At 36.9% G+C, this 21,891-nt stretch overlaps 1 protein-coding gene across 1 annotated transcript in view; it reads left to right on the top strand.

Moving 5' to 3' along the window:
- The window catches only part of lingo2 (leucine rich repeat and Ig domain containing 2), a 202,777-nt gene that overhangs the window by 9,959 nt on the left and 170,927 nt on the right, over positions 1 to 21,891 (top strand). The window lies entirely within an intron of this gene.

Raw genomic sequence — 21,891 nt, 5'->3', positions numbered from 1 at the left:
TGTAAATAAAATGAGTGCCAATAATGAGCAGTATTCAGGATTTTTGGTTCTTTGACAGAGTTTTTGATCAGACGCACCTGTCAGTAAGTCATTCTGGTGTGCAAAAACTTTGTTACCTTCCTTTTCCCACAAAGTTCAGTGCATGATTTTTTTTCAGTTAATCTGGCCAAGCAATGGCAGTTCTGATTTTGTGGAACATGCATAACATTGACACTGCTGGTACATTTACAGCCCTTTATAAAACAATATTATATTGGAAGACAGGGAGGCAGTTATAAACAGAGGAAAACCCATCTGGTGTTACAACACAATGGAGTTGAGCAAGAAGCCTGTGTTCCACAAATCCAAATTAAGGGAAACGAGAAGCCAAAAATACCAGGAGTGATAATGAAAACTCATTAAGACCGCTTTTCCATTTGAATAGAGGCAATATATCCATTTTTAAATAAATATTCTCTACAGCAGACATTTTATCCATGCAACTATCTAACCTAACAGTGGCATAACATTTGTGATGCTCTCTAAAAATGAGCTCTCTGATCTCTACATTTATGTCTGCTGTCATTTACGGTTGAGCTAATGAGCTAACCCCTTGACACCTTGTGAATTTGTTGATGTTTACCTCCAGTATGGGGACAGGTGGGGGAAAGGGGTGTGATATGCACATTAATGAGCATGTCATGCGGACAGCAACTAATTACAATGACGCATTTGGGACCTCATTTGGTGATTGTGTCAGCAGTAACAGCCTCCTGGCCATTTGAGTGCCCATGTTAGTTTAAATTACCATAGAAGTCCCTCTGGAAGTTCTTCTTGTCTAAAAGTGTACGTGTCTCTGTCAGAGAATGGAGGTAGAAAAGCTTTACATTTGTTTTGGTTTTTTTGTACTTTGTGCCAGAGAGAGAGTAACGAGAGAATGTTCCTTTGAGGTTAGACAGAAAAGCTTTCATCATCTCCTGTGTGGGCTAACCTGAGATTATTAAGATCAAGCCAGTGTGTTGGAAGCTCTACTAGTAATGACATTGCTACCCAGGGTTTTGTTGTCCCTTTAGTAGCCTACCAGGGGTGAAATTTCCTGATCACAAGGATCCCCTGTGGCTTCATTCATAGCAAAAAGCCATTACAAAAGTATATACTGCAGTGTGCAGAAAGAAACCTAGCTTTGAGGTTGAGGCATTGTTTGGAATTTCATGTTAGTAGCAAAACATGAAGATAAACAATGAGTCAACTCTAAGTAATCATTGTAGCAATTTATTTCTGCAGTGTCATCCTACTGTACATAGTTTTTATGTGTAGTGGCCGAGTGCATATATGGAAATGTAAGTGGCTATGTTACAATTTATAAATCCACTGCAAATGTATGTGTCTCTAGAATTACAAATATTTTGTGACAAAATAGCAGTTTTACTTATTTCAAAAAATACATGACATAGGGGCTGCTTTACTGACATAACTAACTTTCTCTTTCACTTTGAAGTTTTTCTTCAAGAAATAATCCTTAAGATTTTTACCTTATCAAGACCTATTTTGATGCTATTTATTTATTTTTCAGGAATAGGCATCCAATGTATTTGTATTCTGTATTAGCCTCTCTATGAAAAACTTTGCACTGTTCCTGGCAAAGTCTGCCTTTCCCATGTGGGATTCAAATCGTGTATCCATGCACAAGTAACTCACAAGAAACAATTCATGCACGACAAAATTTGGTGCATGCATGCATTTCATGTAATCTAGAAGGAAACATCAGTTGAGTTCAGTATCACCATGTCAGATGACATTGTTGCTGTCTTCTTCAGTCTTCATCAAAACAGTGTGAGAGTATGATTCCTCGTTATACCTGCTGATGCTCAGTCAGCATGTTAACATGCTAATACATGTGTCAACATGTTAACACTTTGTGAGCATGTTGGCATGCTAACGTTAACATTTAGTTCAAAGCCGTGATAGGCCTAAATATGTAAACAGATTACAGACAGATGATTTGCTCTTCTTTTGTTGCATTTCTGACAGAGTATGCACTCAAGAAATGTTTTCTGCCCCTGGCAGTCATTACATTTATCATTTTGTAGGGAATTCTGGGACATGTATTACTAAAACACACTTGCTGTTACCATTAGTAATCATAGGTGTCTCTAAATCAAGCACGTTAATAAGGTTATATAACATAAGGTAAGGAGTATAACTAATCAAAAGGTTTAGAGAAGAACATACTGTGCTGTTCTAAAAAAAAAAACTGTTGAAACCTTTAAGGAAAACTTGCAACTGTAATGCAGAAAGTATGTGAAATGAGAAAATGGTGGAAAGATACATGATTTGTATGTGTGCCTCTGGGAATGACAGGCAGGCTGAGATTGAGAGACAAATGTAGTCTATTGAGGGATTTAAATCTTGAGATCACATGAGAGAAACACAATGTAAAAGGAGCTCCAGTGGCAATTATTAGGTGTAAAAAAATGAAATATATATGTGTCACAAATGTATTACCCCAGATACATTTGTGACACATATATATTTCATATATATATATATATCCATTACCCCAGATACAATTGTGACACATATATATTTCATTTTTTTCATATATATATATATATATATATATATATATATATATATATATATATATATATATATATATATATATATATATATATATATATATATATATATATATATATATATAGTATATAGTATATAGTATATATATATATATAGAGAGAGAGAGAGAGAGAGAGAGAGAGAGAGAGTATATATATATATATATATACTCACACACACACACATACTCATACATACATATACATACATAAATCTGGAATTCTAGATTTTACTCCCTGGAGAACACTGATTTTTCTGCCATGTATACATGTAACCTGGTTTCTAATCGTCTTTTTACAAGTAAACATGCACAATAACAGACTGCAGACAGAGCAAGCACAGGGCTGAGTGGCTAGATGAAAGGAGAGATCATTACACAGAGCGAAGTGTCCTCGTGTCTAAAATAATGGCATCCAAAGCCTGACTGAAACTAAAACAGCGTAGCCTGTAGATGTCTAAACAAGTCAGTTTCCTCCGCTGAACATTTAACTGTTCGCACTGTGAGGAAGAACGCTGCTGTGCCTGTCTGTCTCTCACTGCACTGTCCGAATGCTCCAACACACGATGTGCTGGATTTATAACACAGGACAAAATGAGAGCATATTGTGAAATGGGGCGCGGCACAATAATGGTTTTATCTTGATTATCTTGTTTTCATAATCGTTGGAAGCCAATATCGTAAATGAAAAATAAAATTTGATTTATCGCCCAGCCCTAACTGATACACTGAAACCTGCAGCTATTTTTCTATGATCTATGATTCTATGATACGCTCCCAACTTTTGCCTTATACAAGCAGTTTGAATCGATGTAGCTGTACCCTAAATATTTAGATTGGTTTGGATCCGTAAATCATCACACCACTATACTACGATGCCTAAAGCAATTCAGAGGATCATTTTTACAGGTCATACAAATTATGACACGTTAATTATTAATATAAGGGAAGTTCAGTTGTTAGGAGGTTTCTAAAGAACCAGTTGTTGATTGCAGCTCTATCATTAGTCTTAAGTATTATGAGCAATTTAGCTGACAAACATGCTCCATGAAGGAGCACAGCCAGGAATAATTATGCTCCTTGGCTGGATAATGAGTTAAAATTCTTAATGGCAGAATAATTATGCTCTTTGGCTGGATAATGAGTTAAAATTCTTAATGGCAGAGAAAGATACCATGCCAAGATGCCAAATAAGATAGGCAATAAAATTAGAAATAAAAATCTGACAGCATTACACAGTGAAAACTTGGGGACACTGACTGTCTCCAACATGTACAGGTAGAAAGGGAAATGTGCTTTGAAAGCTAAATTTTGTAATGGAAAAAAAAAACAAACAGAAAACAAAATACTACTCAATTGGTCGATTAGGATGACAGTTATTATAACAGAATACTGCAAAACGATATTTCACCTCATTTCACTAAGTGTTGAACAAGCATCGGAAATGAATATGATGAAACATCACTATTCACAAAAAAGGCCATAATTGTTCAGTAGATAAAGTCTTTGAAGACGTATAGTTCTCTAAGAAATGTTATATATACATATTAAGACCAGTAACAATGAGTATGAGTATACAGTAAAACTACACTACAAGCCATTGCAGATCAATTAAACGGATGCATTTAGACTGCACTAACATTGCCATCTGTTTTCTAACGTCTGGCTGCTGTCTTGTTTTTTTTTTTAAATGAACTCTCATTCTTCCTTACGTTCATAATAACTGACAATTATGCTTTTACATAAAGTTACATCCATAGATATTTGGCTGTGTATCTATTGTTTTAAGTCTCCATGTCAGTTTAGAGTTAGTAGTGCGGACGTGGCTTGTGAGGATATGAACCTAGATTAATTACTCTATGTGATTTTAATTAAGTTTTCTCACTTTTCCCAGTTAAGATAGGAGAAATGTGTGTTAAGAGAAGAATATCAGGTGAAAGATAACAATTTTTCTCTCTCATTGTCTACCTTTTATGTAAGCAATGGGACGTGGATTTAAGCCACATATAAGAGTATGGACTCAGTCATTCTAGTGTGTCTCGGTAAACCATCAGTTGATCTTTCTTGACAAAACATTCATCCACATAAATTCACTATTTGCTTAAAAACGGTACCTCAAATTACTTTTGTCTCACAACAGGAAAGTAGAAACAATGTTGCATTTTGGAGGTAGGGTGACCAACACTTTCTAGCTTTCTAGCTGTTGAATGATCAAAGAAGTGACAATATACATCCAAACTTTACACTCTCAGTTAGTCATTTTTATAATCCATATGACCTTGTTGCTAAAATATATTTTCTTGCATTTATTTACTTAATCTACTGTTATAGTATACTTACTAACCTATTTAGCCACTACAGAATACTTTTGGTGAGTGCTATGTTCAATGAAGTCAATAGCTGAAATCAAACATTGTATAAAAAGGAAAAATCAATGGGTTTCCTCCCTATTATTATGAGAACTGGAGCAAAGCCCCATTGGCTCTCAGTCATGCTTACTATTGATTGTAAAGGCCATAATTTACTTTTGTCCCAAAGCAATCTTTTCACCCCATTACGCCCTGCTCATGGCTCTATGGCCAGAGCCAGTCTTGGTCTCCATCATCATTAACACCTGCCTGGTCATTAAATTGAGCAGCCAGATAAAGGGACAGAGATTATAGATTCCATCATTGCTCTTCACATCACTCAGGCTAATGATTTGTGTAAAGGTCTAATGGTTAATGTGGCAAAATGCCAAACAGTGACAAAAAGTCACAAGCTAGGACCCCTAGAACAAGTGTTGGATTGTTTTTGTACCTTCACCTTTGACATTCATTACCAAAGCCGAGCCCTTTACTAGTCAATGAGGCCTGCAGTTGAGCACATATGCAGTTCATTCTTAAAAAAGATCTTATTGAAGTAATATAGGATGTGTTTACTCAGTTGAGACACTCAGGATTTCCTGAATAATGTCACAACATATCTGAATGGCGATCACCTTTTGAATAAGTATGTTCTGGTGACTCAACTCATTTTGATGTTATTAGTTGTGTATTATTTGTCTATATATTTACCAAAATGCATCACATACCTATATATATTTTGACACCGATCTGCTCATTCCCTCACAGCCAAATTTACTTTTGCAATTATATCCTCATGACATTCACCTTGCCTAAAATTAGTTTTTGATACTTTTGATCCTTATAATAGATATTTAAGTAGTCCATCAATAACAGTCAAAATGCTCTTTTGGACTACTCTGTGTCCTTAGGAACTTTGGGGCACACTTATTTTAAATCTCCCTGATTAAAACTATGGTTGCAGCTCAGGACTTCAATCAATCCCATTATTTTGTTTCTTGCCAAAATCCATGTCCATTCATGGATAAAAATGACTATGGGAACCCAGAAAACTCGTGTGTCCATGTGAGTCTGTGCTGTATTCCTTAAATGTAACATCACTATTTTGTATACTGGAATCTAACCTTGGTACACAGTTATGTTGTAGGAGTTCTTCATTTCCACCAAATCAGAGTGTACAAGGGAGTTCGAAGAGGATTGAGTGTAGAGGATGCCCCTAATGTAACAGCAAAATGCCAGAACCATGTGTCTATACCTCAAATGGCAGAAACAATTAGAATTGTTGCCAAAATGGCCACATGTGACAGATTCTCCATTTATGCAATTGCGTGCAGTAATTACTTCATGTCAGCACTACAAAAAGACCATTCAGCAGCTGTGTGCACTACTTTAGAACAGCTTTTAAGTGCTGTGGATTTTCAAGATTGTGACTGCTGTCTTTTTTAATCACAATGAATGCATTGGACTTGTGATCTAAAAGAAAAATGGAGCAATCCACAGCAAAGCACTGCATATAATATTCAACACACATTGTTTAATCTTTCTCTGGTCAGACCCTGATGGATTCAAAGGTAGCTACAGCTTTGAGTCATTCGGGGTCTCAATCGATACATTCTTGTCTGTAAAGCATCACAGTCAAAATGGCAACCGATAGCCTGAAGAATAGAGCACAGACACATCAGGAAATAAATTAGGTTCCTCATCTAGATGGACTTAGTTCCCATGTATCATTCAGCAGCTGGATAACAAACGGAGTAGCTTGAGAAGATCTGGGAGAAAAGGTCAAGCTTAAGAGATTTCCATTTCTCACAGCCAAATCCCTTGCTAAATAAGTGCAACGTCTTATCAACATAAACTGAGTTAAATGAAAAAATTTGTGTTTTTAAAGAAGATACAGGAAAAAGACAAACATGATTGGAACAAAATATCTTTTTTATTCATGTAACATATAGATGGATCAGTTGGAAAATGATTGAGAAAACACATATGTACATACACACACATCGAGTGCCAAATTAGATGGGACTCCCAGAAACCAAAGCCAGAAAGGGGCAAAGGAAGATGGGATTATAAATATTTATGGCGGATGCTGTTGAGCTGCATAGATTCTGAAATAACAAAGTTTAGAAAAGTGTAAACATTGTTCTTCTGGCTGTGTAGGCTTGACTACTCCCATTTGCAGGAGAGTGTATACTGTAGACGCAGGGCATTTTAACTGATATTCCTTTTACTTGCACACTTGAAGTTTGATTAGACATGAATATGGCAATAACTTAATTGGCCAGCTGTAAATAAATAGTCTTATCTAGTACCAAATTTTTGACTTGACTAAAACAAGCAAAAAACACCAAATAAATACAGGTCTTGGCTGATTAAAAGGGACTTGTAGAACAGATGTATAGAGATGTTAAAGTCTGTTTCTTCTTGAGTGAATAATTTGCATATAATGGTAAGCAAAACAACAAGGGGAACACAAAGCAGAATAGCAGGATGTGTCTTCTGTTAGCAGTTGCCAGTCATTGATTTAAGGGGTAGCTTGACTTTTGGTGCAGTGAAGATTCAATCCTCTATTGATCTTCAAAGTGTCAAGTTCTTGTCAAGAAGGCCTACACCACTTTCTGATGCAATGCCTTAGCAGGACAAAAAATACAGCATACATAAACTGTACTCCTTACTCCCTCCTTCCTGTATAGGGAATGTCGATTAAGAGAACTTCCCTCGACAAAATTCCTCCACTTGGAGGACCCTGCAATGACACCAACCCAGACATTACTTCCTTTGTGCGTTACCCTGGTAACAGAAACAACTCGGATACCTGTTGCTGCTATGGTGGAAATTTTACACCTCTGAAATAAAATACTGAATATATATTGAAACAAAAACTGATACCATTACAAAACTTATTCTATTGAAATGTATGTAACTTGTGAATAAATGTGATTTTATTCATTTACAAGATGTACGGTGTCATTCCTAAGAGATTTATATTATGCAGATTATTATGTAATATTATATGTTGATTATTTGCAGATTATTATTATGTAATATTAATATTGTGTCATCTTTGATCATTATGAATTGTGCACGAAATTAATGCAAGCCCCATTATTTGTTTTTGGTGCTCCAGTAAGGTGCAATGACTGATGGGTAATCTTGCTTGTCAACTTGCGGCAAACTGATAAACTGTTCAGTTCTTACCTGCACAGTTCACAGTTCCCTTTGAACTGAGCATTTTTTGCTCCCTATGGTCTGGAATCTTACTTAACATGGCTGAACACCCTGTGCAGTCCACTTCACAGGGAACTACTAGGCAATCAAAACGTGCCTTGAGTGTGTGTGGATGGAATGGATGAGGGGAGTCATGTCAGTGTTTTAAAAACAGAATTGTTTTTTTGGTTGGTTGCAAAAGTAGTTTCACATTGTTATACACCAGCAACAATTCTAAGTCTGGAGAGTCAGGTGAATGGTTGTGATTTCTGTGGGAGGATGGGTTGGATGATCCCTCTTTTAATCAAGTAGTTTTGGTTGATTAAATTTAACCAATTCTGTGCCATAGAGGAACTCATATGAGTTATTTTCAAAACATGGTTGTTTTGAAAAGCACTGATTGACTTGTTGTTTGGGTTTAAATTTAAAGAGTAACTTGATACCCCCTGAAAATTTTGTTTTTGCTGACCTTCAGCTGTTTGACCTCTCAGTTAGCTACAGTGATGTTCAGTACTCCACCTGACATCTCAACCAGCAGTGAAGTTGGGTGTGGTCAGATGTGGTAAGGCCTAAAACTTTCAGCCAAAGATGGCAGTAAAACACTGCTTCCTAGTATGGTGTTACTCTTTAATAGAAAGCAAGTGAAGGAGAAAGGAGTGAAAACAACAGAAACGCTTGTTTCTGGACAGAAGCATCAACATCTTCCTCTGGGTTGACTGCTTTGGAGCGGCAGCAGCAGGGGGTTGAGAAACAACAGACAAGACTTTTTTTGGTCTTGAGAAACTACAGCATTTATTAACTGACACACTGTAGCCTGTACTGTACATTTACTGCCAGATTGACAATTTACTGCTAACCTTTTCCTCTGCTTTGCTCGCATTCACCATCACTTTTCTGCTGCTCATTCTCTCACACTCACTCAACCACACACTCGCTATGCACACACATTACACACTGCCCTATTCCTTAAAGGAGCTACACTATTCTTATAACAGTACCTTTCACATAGATGCCCTTTGAAGAATGAAGAGAGGGAGGATTCTGGGATTTGATGCACTAGTTGATGGCTCCAAATCATTAGTAGCCCATTGATATTAATGACTGCTGCAGAATGAATATAGGGGAAACTGGCAGAGTGAGCAGGAAAGCAAGAGCCTGGTTAGACTGGTGACTCACATATGAAAGGATAGTCAGCCTTGGCAGCTGATGATGATTTAAAAAAAAAAAAAAATCATAGCCCATCACATGATACTGACAGCTTTACTTTCCACACTGACTCTTTTGTGCTTCAGGAGGAGCTTTATGCCAGTGCGTTGATTAGTTGACAAGTTGCAGCTGCGCTCTCTCTCTCTCTCCAGGGTCATTCAGAGCTGCACAAATACAGAAAAACCTTGAATGTATTGGTTTTCACCTCAAACACAGCCATCAAACAGGTGCAAATATATTTCAAAGGTTGTTGCAAAGTGTTGTGCACCAGTGCAAAATACTTTACTCTACTGCAGCATTTGTACAGGCAATTATTCACTTGTTTCTGCTCCACAATTAATATCTCTTAAAGTGCCTTTTTCTCCTACTATTTCTACTTTGCCATCATGATTGATTGTGTCAAAAATTGTATTTCTTACTTCGCTGTAGAGTTTTCATAGCCTTATGAACTATTACACTGTCCAATACACATACATACACAAACACACAGGCCAAACAATAATCTCGTAACAGGTAAATCCAAAATATATTCTCTTAAAGAATAACACTCACATGGCAATTGGACCATTGCCTGCAATGTCCATTTATCCATTGCTTGACACCTGTGTATGTACTGTATGCCAGCAGGTGTTATTGGCAAGTAGCCTGTTGATGCTGTGTTATCTGATGTTCTGTAAATATGAACTGCCAGCTACAATAACTGTTCATGTCAACTTAATAGTGGTAACTGCAAGTAGCATATGTTGGGGTTGCTGATATCTTCCAAATGGCAGCATGAGCAGTAAACCAGAGCTGCAGATTTCACCAGTGTCATCAGCCCAAGGTATGGAAAATCACAGTTTACAGTTCTCACTGATACAATCAACCTCACTGACAAAAGTGAGATTTCTGGTTGTGCTGTGCTGTCTGCTCGAATATTTTGTATTTTAGTCTGTCAGTGCTTAGTATTGTCTGTTCTGTCTCAGTTTCCTTTGCTATACAAGTGTTTGAATAAAAATGTGTTCACAAGCAACTTTGTCAAATATTGATGAAATGTGTTAAAAAAAGAGTTTACTTTCTTGAGTAGTTAAGAAAGAACCATCTGTCCTTAACACCAAACATGACAATTTATCGGTCCTGTCAACCTACCATTCATCTTTGAACAAGTACAAAAACAGAGTGCTGAGTTACTATGCTTCTTGATTGGAAATTCTTATTAGCAGGGCTGAGGTTCTCAAATTGGCTGGTGAACCTCTTTGGCTTGTTACCTTGTCTGAATCCATGGCTTCTTTCACAAATGTCAGACTTTTGCAAAGTCCAAACCCTTAAAGTAGAGACAGAACGGTAACAGGGACCAAACCATGCATTCACAGCTTACTTTATTTCAGCTGAGCTGTCACACTCTGTAAGAAGACCATCATGCCATACAAGTCTATATATTGTCATTTGTAAAGTAAGGACCAAGGAAGAGCAAAAGCAGGTTACATGCTCTATACTACAAAATGTCAACTGTGGTTCTGTCAAGACTGGCACAGAGATGACAACATGTTAGGATGTTGACACTTTATATTGATTTTATACTGATATGATATTTTAGTAGAAAGTACATTTGACCAGCTATCTGTAGAAACTAAATAATCTATCTTTACAAACAAATCAAAATATAGCTTATTACAAAAGCTGTTGATTAACGGTTAGTTTTTAAAGAAAGTATCTACGATAATCATACAGTAAAATACACAATTACATATACTGTATGCAATGTTCTAATATGATGGCAAAAAGATAAACTTCTAACCATCAATAAGTCAGAGTATTCTAAATCACTTTTTATTGATTGTGAGCCCATTTTAAATGAATATCCCTACCACCAGGCAACAAATCGTTGTCTTATTTCAGTTTATTTTCCACTTTCAGATAAAACAAAACAAAACAAATCTTCAAATTGACAGTTGTAGTCTTATTGTAATGATGCCACCTTGCTAAGGGAAATAGACACATCAGTCAAGAAAAAAAGTCATATTTGTTTCACCTCATCTTGCTTTGACAATAGAAGAGGGCATTCAGTTGTGTGATATTAAAGGAATTACAGAAAGCAAAAGTGAAAATCACAACTCCGCGGTCAAGTGTTTCTCTTATCGCATTGGCCAAAAGCAATCTGCATTGCTTGAGGTGATAAGCGAATTGATTTCCACCTAGGATGAAAGAAATTGAAAAAATGTGAAGTTGTCTGTCTAACAATGATAAAGCTCTAGTTTATAGGTGACATTTAAGTGTATTTAACAGACATGAGCCAATGGACACGTTTTGTGTCTTGTTGACTTACAGATGTACAACCTTGAGTCACACTGACAGCTGCCATCAGCATCAGGGACTGAGAGTGTAGCAAAGAAATACCTGTCTAGATTGAAGACAGAGAGAAATCAATTAAAAAGGATGCAGATAACATCTGACATTTCCGCTAACACCAAAGAGATTTTTATCTATGAGGTGAATGCTTGAGCTGGGGTGCTTTGATTGGGCTGTCCTCCTCGACAGCTGGCGCTGCTGAAAGGCCAGATTATAGTGTATTGTTACAACAGCACTTTTGGTTTATATTATTATTTAAATGATTAACTAAAAGGCACAGTGATAAAAATACACAAATAATGTTTACAATCAAAGCATGCAAATTGTACATTTCACCACACATTTCACTCACATACATTTTTGTATGGGTTTTTTCTTACTATGAACTATATTTTGAGGAAATTATCTTGGTTTGATTGGTTTTAATTTAAATTTAAGCATCCAAGCAGTCTCTCCACTCTCAAATGGAGGATAAGAATAATTGTAAATGTATAAAGTATACATTTTTGCAATAGAAGGAATGACTTCCTCAATCAGGGATACCATATTGCATGGTGCAGTTTTATTGCATGACTGAAACTGGTCCTCTCAGTTGTTGTTGAGACAAAAGAACAAATACTTAATTCATAGGCCTGAGTCATTTTGTCAGACTTTGTCAAATGAAAGAAACATTCAGCAACTTGAATAAAACAAAATAACTGTTGATTCCTGAGGGCACAATGCTGCCTACAAAAATGGTAGATATTTCACATGAAAAAGATGAAATATGACAATAGTATATGAGTAAAAAGTAATTGTTCATAGGTCACACAGATGGACAAAGTGGGAGCAGACATTTGCCAGGGCACAGGGATCAAGACTAACTCATCCCAGTACTGTGCTCCTAGTGACAAACGCGCATGCAAAATGTCATGCTGAAATTGGTGATTGCTGTTTTGGCAGACTTTGTGCCAGAAAGAAGCATTTGCTTGTAACAAAACACTATCATACACAGTGCTAAGGGACAAATTGGGGTGTCACCGAGAGACAGATCGATTTGAGAAATAACATAATTCTAATTGTCCGGAAACCAGTATCCCATCTGCATCATCGTCACCCATGAAATTAAATTTTCACAAGACTAGCTCTGAGTTGATAGAAAATGCTGAAGGTACAAAAGAAAAGAGAAAAAAAAACATTAGTGCTTGGTCAGTCCCACATTTTCGGGACAAAGAAATCTTTAAGTTATATATTTAATGTGTATTTACGTGATTGTTTGTCAACTTTCACCTGCATGGTCCGCAATGGTAGTAGAGTTGGTGTGGACTAAACTTACCCTTAATGTGAATATAGGGGCGATGGAGCATTGGATGGAATTAATGACTGTATGTGTTTTGCTATGCAAATTCAGAATTAAGAAGAATTATGTCTTTAGATGCAGACTGTTTAATTATTATTAAGTATAATAATTTTTTTTTATTTTTACCTTTTATTTCCAGTACAAACTCTTTAGTGATTGCTTTGCATCAACTGTCCATAATCAGCAATCCATTATTGTGCCCACACTTTTTAAAATGTAAATATATGTATATCAAATCTGATACTGTATCGGCATAAAGTACATCAACATCGAAGTCACTGAGTGATCAAACCTTTACGTGATGGCAGGGTTTGCTATCAGGTCATCATACAACAAATTAAGAATGTACCCACATTGTAACGGCCAATTCATCCCATTCTGGAGTGCTGCGTTGCGTTAAACTCAATAAAATTTAAAATATTTTCCAACGGTGATATTTCTTCCAACACAAACGTGTTTATTGACTGGTTCACTGATTGGATTAATTGTCACACATACATTAACCACTGTTTAAAATGTAATGTCATAGGAAAAATTGCATGTTTCCCTCATACAAATGATGAAACTGGTTGTTTCATGTCCCCGTCTTCAGTGGATTTGTTTGTGTTCTCTCTGCAGTTTGCAAGCATAAGGACTAGAATGAGTTGTATAACTGACAGGCACCAAGGATGTCTCCTTGCATTGCTGACACTGTGAGGCAGGTATGGAAAAATTCACAGGCACCATGACGAGTGACAAAATAACACTACCTACAACACCTACAACCTCTTATTTGATACAAAATCATATATCAGCGGTGAAATCATTGTTGATGAGATTATTACTTGTTATATCCCTCATCTATTTTAACCCAGCATCTTTCATTAAACCATATATTACTTTAAAGTAGACACAAAATGACATTTATCAGTTATCTTATATGGTGTGAGGATTGCAACTCAGTGTTACCCAGAGAAAAGGGTTATAGTTAATATCAGGACTGCAAATGCCTCACCAGCAAGTGAAAAAAATCAATGCACCACATTGGTCAACATTACAGCTGATTTCGGTATCCAAAAAAAAAAGCCATCTTTGGATTAAAACTGCACAACTACCGTAAGTCCTTTTGTATTCATTTTCAAAATACAGCAATATATGGTGATAGTGTAGGAGGTTTAGCCATAACCTTATTATGAAATACTACCGTCACATGCAGGGGTGATTATAAGGGGTGGCAAAGTCCATCCTTACTACCACCCCACAATCCTGAGCTGTACTGATATTATTGTTGTTCCAAGAAAGGCCTCCAGTCTTGCTTTTGTTCTTTTAACTTAAATTTTGCCGTCTTTATTTCCAGGTTCAAATGTCAAACATTTAAAAATTATTTAATCACAGACAGCAACAGGTCCATCAGTTTCTTGAGGTTTCTGTAGAGACATTTTCAAACTTAGATTTTGGCTATAATGGGAGCCATAAAGTGGTACAGCAGCTATCAACCTCTCGGCTGAGTGTGATAGGTATGTGTCTAACAAACAATTGCCTAATAAGCAAGGAGTCAAATGTACAGTAAGTCAACTATTCACTTGGCTTTGGTGCACCACAAACAGAAAAAAAAACTATCTGTGTCTCTTTGGCATGCTAGATGTTCAACATTCTTCACCAGTTGACTGGTTTACTTCAGCTTGGATTCACTGTATCTGGTGAGCTGGATAGCTCTTTAAACCCTCACATCTTTCAGCAGTTAAACAACCTCATGCAGCCTGGCTCATGAAAATTGAGACATACAGCACAATGCAGTGCTATATTTCCATAAATCTTCTTTCCCTCAATCTGCTTCAGTGAAATCCTTTTTGATCATGTGCAATCCCTCCTCAGTACCTGGCTGCTGACCATTTTCTACACACAAATGTCCATTTGGCATGAAGAATGCAGCAGACATGATTCTGCTTAACATTTCCAAGCCGGACAAATTGGGCTAAGACACCAGCTGTTAAGCATGGGAAGGCTAATCAGTTTAGCAGAATGTTGAGGATTATGCAGTCAAAGAATAGTTTTTGTTCTAAACACAATATACTGCAGAGGACAGCACATCTGCTGTTGGTTTCGTTATCTGAGCTATTTCCTCTTGTTCATTCTGGAAGCTTGTCTTAGCCTTATTTGCTTGCTGCTGTTTACCACAGGCCTGTTGTGAAGGAAGTGTCCAATTAACTGTGGATTTGGTGGCATGTGCTATCACATCAGGGTTCCCAGAGTCTCACGTCCTCTGTGCTCTTGTGTGGCAGGGTGTGAGGGCTTAATGCCAGCAGTTTTAAATCACTTTCCTCAGCTAAATGTACTGCATAGAACAGTGTATGTGTGCATGCGATAAAAAAAGAAGAGAGTTTGACAGAGACTGACAATGTCTGTAAGATAGAATTACATGGTTTATGCATTCTTTATATACTATGATTATAAACTTAAAAAAATGTTTGGACACTCTTTCTCATTCAAGAGAATGGTAAGGTGTGTCCAAACTTTTGACTGGTAATGTACACTTACACTAATCATAACACACACTGGAAATAAAAGTGATATTTCCATTACATAAATTTCTTAGTCCTTATTTGACCACATGTCATGTCATCTTGTTATAACAAAACAAAACTTCTTTATTAAAAGCAGCTACACATGATCCAAGAAATAACCCATATAGCCCATTGGTTTAGGCACTGAATCGACTGGTTCTAATGTAGACTTGCTACTCTACATTTAGAATAACCTTTAACAATACGTTATTTGGTGGGTTTGAACACTTTTGCTTTACTTGCCTATGTCAATACCTGTCTGTCCATTCACTATAATATTGCGCAAAGGTAAGACAACATGTTGCAGTAACGAGTTTGTAGGTTTTACAACCAGGTTTAGAACAACACAAAAAGACAAAGTGTTCAGCCAGACTGGTTCATTTAATTAATCAATCAACCCAAATGTCTTGCACTAATTCGATATCTAATTAGTCAAACTGGTGTGGCCATTCTTACGGAACATAATTGTGCAAAGCAGTGGTTGTTTAATTAACAGGATATTGTTTTTTAGATGACAGACTATGAAATTGAGGTTAAAAGAATTATCTGCTGTTCTTTGGATTTCAAGATCAGAGACCTGTACCGTTTGACTTGTTGACAATGCAGAGGAAATTAATAGTGAGGAATCAAGAAGCCTGAAATCTTCAGTTTTACAAGTTGTAGAACATTCCCAAAATGCTTGTATCTTCAGTTTAGAACAAAAATGTCAGTGTTAATCTTGTTGGAGTTCTTTATCTCAGAGAGAGCTGCTGTAGTTGGTCATTTAGGAGAACTGCTTCACTTCAGCATTTGATACTGTATGCCATAACCCTCATGGTAGGCAACAGAGGGCGGCGGCAGGATTCTTCTTTGGTCTTCTCTCTGCAAAATTGTTCAAGACTGGCCACATAAAACAAGGTCCCAAGGTTGAGACACTGTTGGAGTCTGACTCAGACACCATTTGCTACAAGCAATGATGCAATAAACCTTTGTTTAGGGAAGTACTCACGGAACATTAAACTGCGGTGGTCACAGAGCTCTCAGCATGGGGCCAAAGGCACACGTATTTTCCTGTTCCAATCTTTTTCTTTTAGATCCTCTCCAAAGGGGATGTTTTTTGATATTTGATATTCTTGAACAGTCTTTAGGCCAAATATAATGTCCCTGTTTCTGTTACTTCTACATTTATTTATTTATTTTTTGTTTTTATTTTTTTTTCATTATTAATTTAGACAGGTGGATTTTCCCTCATTGTCTGTTCCTCCGTCTGTTCATGTTTATAGAACAGACATTTTCTTTACACTGTTTCCTTTTTTGTTTCATCCAAGCTGGTTGCATATAGATACTACAGTACCTGCAAAGATACACCTCTGACCCAAAAGTTTCCCTGATTTCTTTGTGACATTTTTGTGACCTTTTGAACTAATAATCCTCATGTTTCCAAACTGTCTTTTTTATTTTCCTTTGTGTGTGAAAAAGTAAGAGAGCTGAATTTGCTCTTTGTCTATTCTGTTTAATTCTCTTTGAAGAGAGACAGATGAAAAGGAAGATGGGGGAGGTTGTTAATACTGTAGTTTTCAGAAAGGTACTCCAGGCAATATGGATCAGAGGCTGGCAGCATCTCTATATGCACATGCGGCTGAGTTACATCGTCTAATAGTGTGTCAAAATATATAGTATGTTGTAATTTCTATCCAGTCGGCCAAAAATTAAAATTGCAATTTCATTAAAAACACATGAGAAATCTAATTATTGCACCAAACCTCTTAGCAGTTCTGACCACAATAGTCACTTAAAAAGTTCTATATACTGTATATTAGACACTGTAGAGGAAGAGGACCATTAAATCTATCTATAATGCATTCTATTATTTAAATTTATTATCACAATATTTCCCAGTTTACAGCAGTCCAACATTATTATTTTCCATGTGTTTGTTAAACTGTGGTGGCACAGTTGTAAGTAAGCTGTGAGTAATAAAAATTTCCCAGAAATCTTTCACAGTTTATGGTAAACTGAAACAAAACTAACCACCCAGCATGCATCCAGAAAGAAACATATTGGCAGTACTAATATGTGACTTGTTAGTTATGTCTGCGTATTCAGCTCACAGGTATTCAGTCCAGACACAATGTAGTGTCTATGGGTATTAGTATAAATTATTGTAGTTAGTTCTCCTTATTGTGCATGTAATTTAATTGAACTTTGGATCAATGCAACTGGGCCTGCAAGCCTCCTTTGGCATGTTTGTGTCATCAGTTGAATTGAATGCACAAACTTCGATTTGCCCTTTGTGTCTTGCTACATAATGAAATTTCTGCCTGGGGTGTCGGCTGAGTAACACTGTTGCAGATGATGGCTCCAGCCCCATCTTCGGTCTGGCTGACTTCAGACCTTGAAAACCACCGAACTGAAATGTGAAATAATTCATGATAGAGGATGTAAAGTCAGGTCATAAATTTAATGGGGACACAGTGATGTACTACATAGGCTTAAGGAAACAAGCCAGTGATTGAAAGGATTTTATTGCGCACAAGGAACCCTGTAGCCTCCAGGGCTGCACTAGAAGGGAAAAAAAAACATTCATGAAAAAACAAAGAAAAAATATCCAATTTCTGTGATACAAATTAACTGAACTACTTCATGAACTGAACTTCTACAAAGATACCTGTTCAACTTTCAAAGACAGGGCATTCACAGTTTCTGGTATTTATGTAACAAGGACAAAAAGACAGCGAATAAGCATTGAAGTGAGTTGAGCCTTGTTGACAGTGTGGCCTTTTGTTCCTGGCGAGGACAGTTGCTAGATTGAATTGATCTGACTTTAATGTAGCCTTACCATTTATGTTGGTCAGTCATCTGATCTACAAATGGAGACAGGCTCCTTGGAGAAATAAACTGCTTGGAGACCTAGTGAAGGGTCTACTTTATCTCTCTACCATGGCAGCAGCATTTCCTTCACTCGTTAAGTGTGTTTGTTTCTCCATCCTATGAAAACAGACCCCCCGTGGGCAGCCCCAAACTGGCCGTTGTTTGCATAATCCTGTTTAAATTGATCTAAAATAAAAACCATGATAGCTAGAGCATTTGTTTTTTTTCGCAGCTGAAAGCTAAGGCTTCTGTCTTTCCTGCCATCATGTTGTACGCTCATGTCACAAATTGATGTCATTACATTGCGTTAAGTTACATGCGATGCAAAACCAACTTGGTGACAACGCACAGTGGTGCCAGGGGAGCAGAGAAGCAAGTTGATGGTTCATGCCAGATAGAGATTGAGAGAAATAGAAAATAAAAAAATAAAAAAAAGTGCAAGGTGTGTGGGAGAAACACCATTCATGTGCTAGGCTTGCAGAGTGCCCTTGTGTGTCATTGTTGACAGGAACTGCTATAACGACTACCACAAGTGAACATACAGCTCTTGCACAAATGAAACTATCAACAACGCCTTTGCATTCTGCTCGAAAAAATGAGCATATCTCAAAAACTAAAAAATGTACATAGTTCAAATAATGTCAGTTGTGTTAAGAAATATTTTGTTCATGTTTCTACATTCAAAATTGTTTTGGATCAGTATGTTTTGTGTGTTTATTTAGTAAAATTTGATTAAAAAACATGCCAGATTTCTGTATTTGTTTAAATTTATGATACAGTTTCAATACTTTTATCAATTATTATGGTTTATTGACTTACATAACCTAGCTTAGGTTGTACAGATTTTAGGGATATGAAGCATCTGAACATACTCCAAGAAATGACACCACAATAAGCAAAAATACCAATGTAGACACTGGTGGACCCTTTCTGTTGCAGAGTTCAAAAGGTTAAAATGTTTAGAGTTGAAACAATTATTTGATTGACATCAAATTAATCAAAGTATTCTAATAATAAATGAATCAAACCCTCCCTAGTTCCACCCACTCAATCATGAGAATTTGCTGTATTTCTTTGTCATATTTGATGGTAAACTTATGAATATATTTATAACAGGTTTTATACTGTTGGTGAGACAAAACAAGCAATTCAATGACAATACCTTGGGCTCAAAAGAATTGGGACATTTTTCACTGTTTTTGACATTTTATAGACCAACAATTAATTGATTAATTCTGAAAATAATAAGCAGATTAATCAATAATGAAAAGAAATGTTACTTACAGATGTGAGTGGAAAGGGAAAAGTCACAGCACCCATTATAATGAAGAAAGCTACTTAGCCAAAATAATTTCAATTTATTTTTATTTAGTCATAACAACATAATATTTAGTAGACAATGCACCACTACCCTCCGCCTCCTTATGGAGGCACTGAGCAGACTGGTGATGGTCAGATGTACAGCAGTTGTAGGTGACAATGAGGAAGAAATGCAAGCAAAATCACCAGCCATGAGCAGCTGCTGTCAGACTCTCCGTGTCTGAGCTGGAAACATAAAGAATCCACCAGAGCTTTGACAGCCACTAGATGCACAGTCATGGCCCTTCATAAAAGTTTCTGTGTGGTACCTGTGTTATAACTGAGCTAGTATCTCTACTACAAGAGGCTCTCTTGTGTGTGTGTCTGTGTGTGTGTGTGTGCGCGCACATCTGTGGGAGAGTTGCAGTATGTAGCTGCAGCCCTGCTGTTTATGATATTCATTTTACCATCGTCACTCATCAGCCCTGCATATCTTGTAAGGCTCTGATTATAGCACAGTTAGTTATCGGCAGGTCGTGTGCTGTGTTTAGTGCCGCAGAAAAGGAATAAATCTTTGGGTTATTAGCATGACGTTGCCTCTCTGTTATCTCTAATCAGACTTGCTAGTGCTACCAGTAGCTCTGTGAGAGGCACAGACTGAGGCTATATAGCAGTGTTGTGATATTTATACTTGGCGACATTTCTTTTCTGTGAAACTAATGTACTGTTAATAAACACTGTACATTATCTGACCATTTCTTGCTCTTTGATTTTTTTTTTCTCTTTTTCTTTAGTTACAGATATCATGATATATATCATAATTATTTCTTGGTGATATATCATGTATCGCAGAATCACCTTTGTTGTGATATATTGTTATGGTGGAAAGAATATCATGATAGTATCGTATCGTGAGTTCATCTGTGATTCCCACCCCTTGTAGTATGGTAAGTTACAAGATCAAGTGGGAAAAAGTAAGTCAATGTGACACTAATTTCCTCCAGCAGCAAGAGAATGCTGTTGGTCCTGCAGCCACATTTTCCACGGAGATTTCCTTTTTAGTTCACCTCTCTCCAAGGAACCCTCTCCTCTTTCCCTGAAAAATAAAAAACATAAAAAAATTTTAGAGATTCCATTGGCACAGTTGCAGCTCAGCACTGTCACTCCAATTTAGAAAGCTGTGAGCTGATCCTTTTGACCGTGTCTTCTGCTACCTGGGCCATTTCTAAGCCACAGATGATAATCCTCAAGGGGCGCTCATTAAGTCTTTGCTCCAATTAAGCCACACTCATTTTGCCGCAGCACAATTGCTCTGTACCACAGCACACAAATCCTCTAACAGTGGATTAGGCTGATCGGTGGGTGGGATGAAAATAGCAGCATTGGTAAATCAGTGGAAGAGTTGAGGATTTCTTAGTTGTTGACAGCCACTGTTCTCACATCTGGTGGCACATCAAACAATTTGAGTTCAATGAAATCACATCAGATGTGAAATTACACTAAATTTGTTGCCAGAGTAGATAATGACCTATTTAAGTGGCTCAAGCTTGACTTGATATAGTTAGTAAAATCCAGATGGCATTAAGAATTTTTTGGGCCCAACTTAGTGCTGGGCGGTATACTAATTCATCTGGTATACTGGTTTTAATTTCCTATACAATATGTATATTTCATATACCGCCATATTGGTGCATAGCTGAAATAATTGCTGTAACTCTTCAATAGGCGGCAAAATATATAATCACCTGGAAGAGTGGTACGGTCAGGGCAAGCTGTGTAGAATATATTGAGAGGGGACCCCTATTAACTGCGTACTCTTCTTACTAATGGTCATGACTTAATAACACAACAATTAATAAACCACAACTGACTGTCTTTAACCGGGCAAAACACCATGGCACACAACGATTTGTGATTGTGTATTTACAAAATTACACCTCTGAGATGGGTACAGCTCGCTAGCTAGCCAGGTAGCTCCATTATTGAGATTCCAGAGATTCAGATTGAAATCAGGGCAAATGAGGCCTTGCATATAATTACAGTTATCGAGGCAACCTCCATCAGCCTCCTACAACTTTCAAAATAAAAATGATTCTCACATGAATCACTTCAAAAGTTTGTTTGTGAGTCTGAATGAAAGTAAACAGGAACTAGCCTCCTGTAGCACCATTATGGCTT

Source organism: Thunnus thynnus, chromosome 9 (genome assembly GCF_963924715.1).
Source record: "Thunnus thynnus chromosome 9, fThuThy2.1, whole genome shotgun sequence".
Classification (NCBI taxonomy): domain Eukaryota; kingdom Metazoa; phylum Chordata; class Actinopteri; order Scombriformes; family Scombridae; genus Thunnus; species Thunnus thynnus.
Note: the sequence above shows the minus strand (reverse complement) of the source record. Positions and strands in the feature narration are given on the sequence as shown.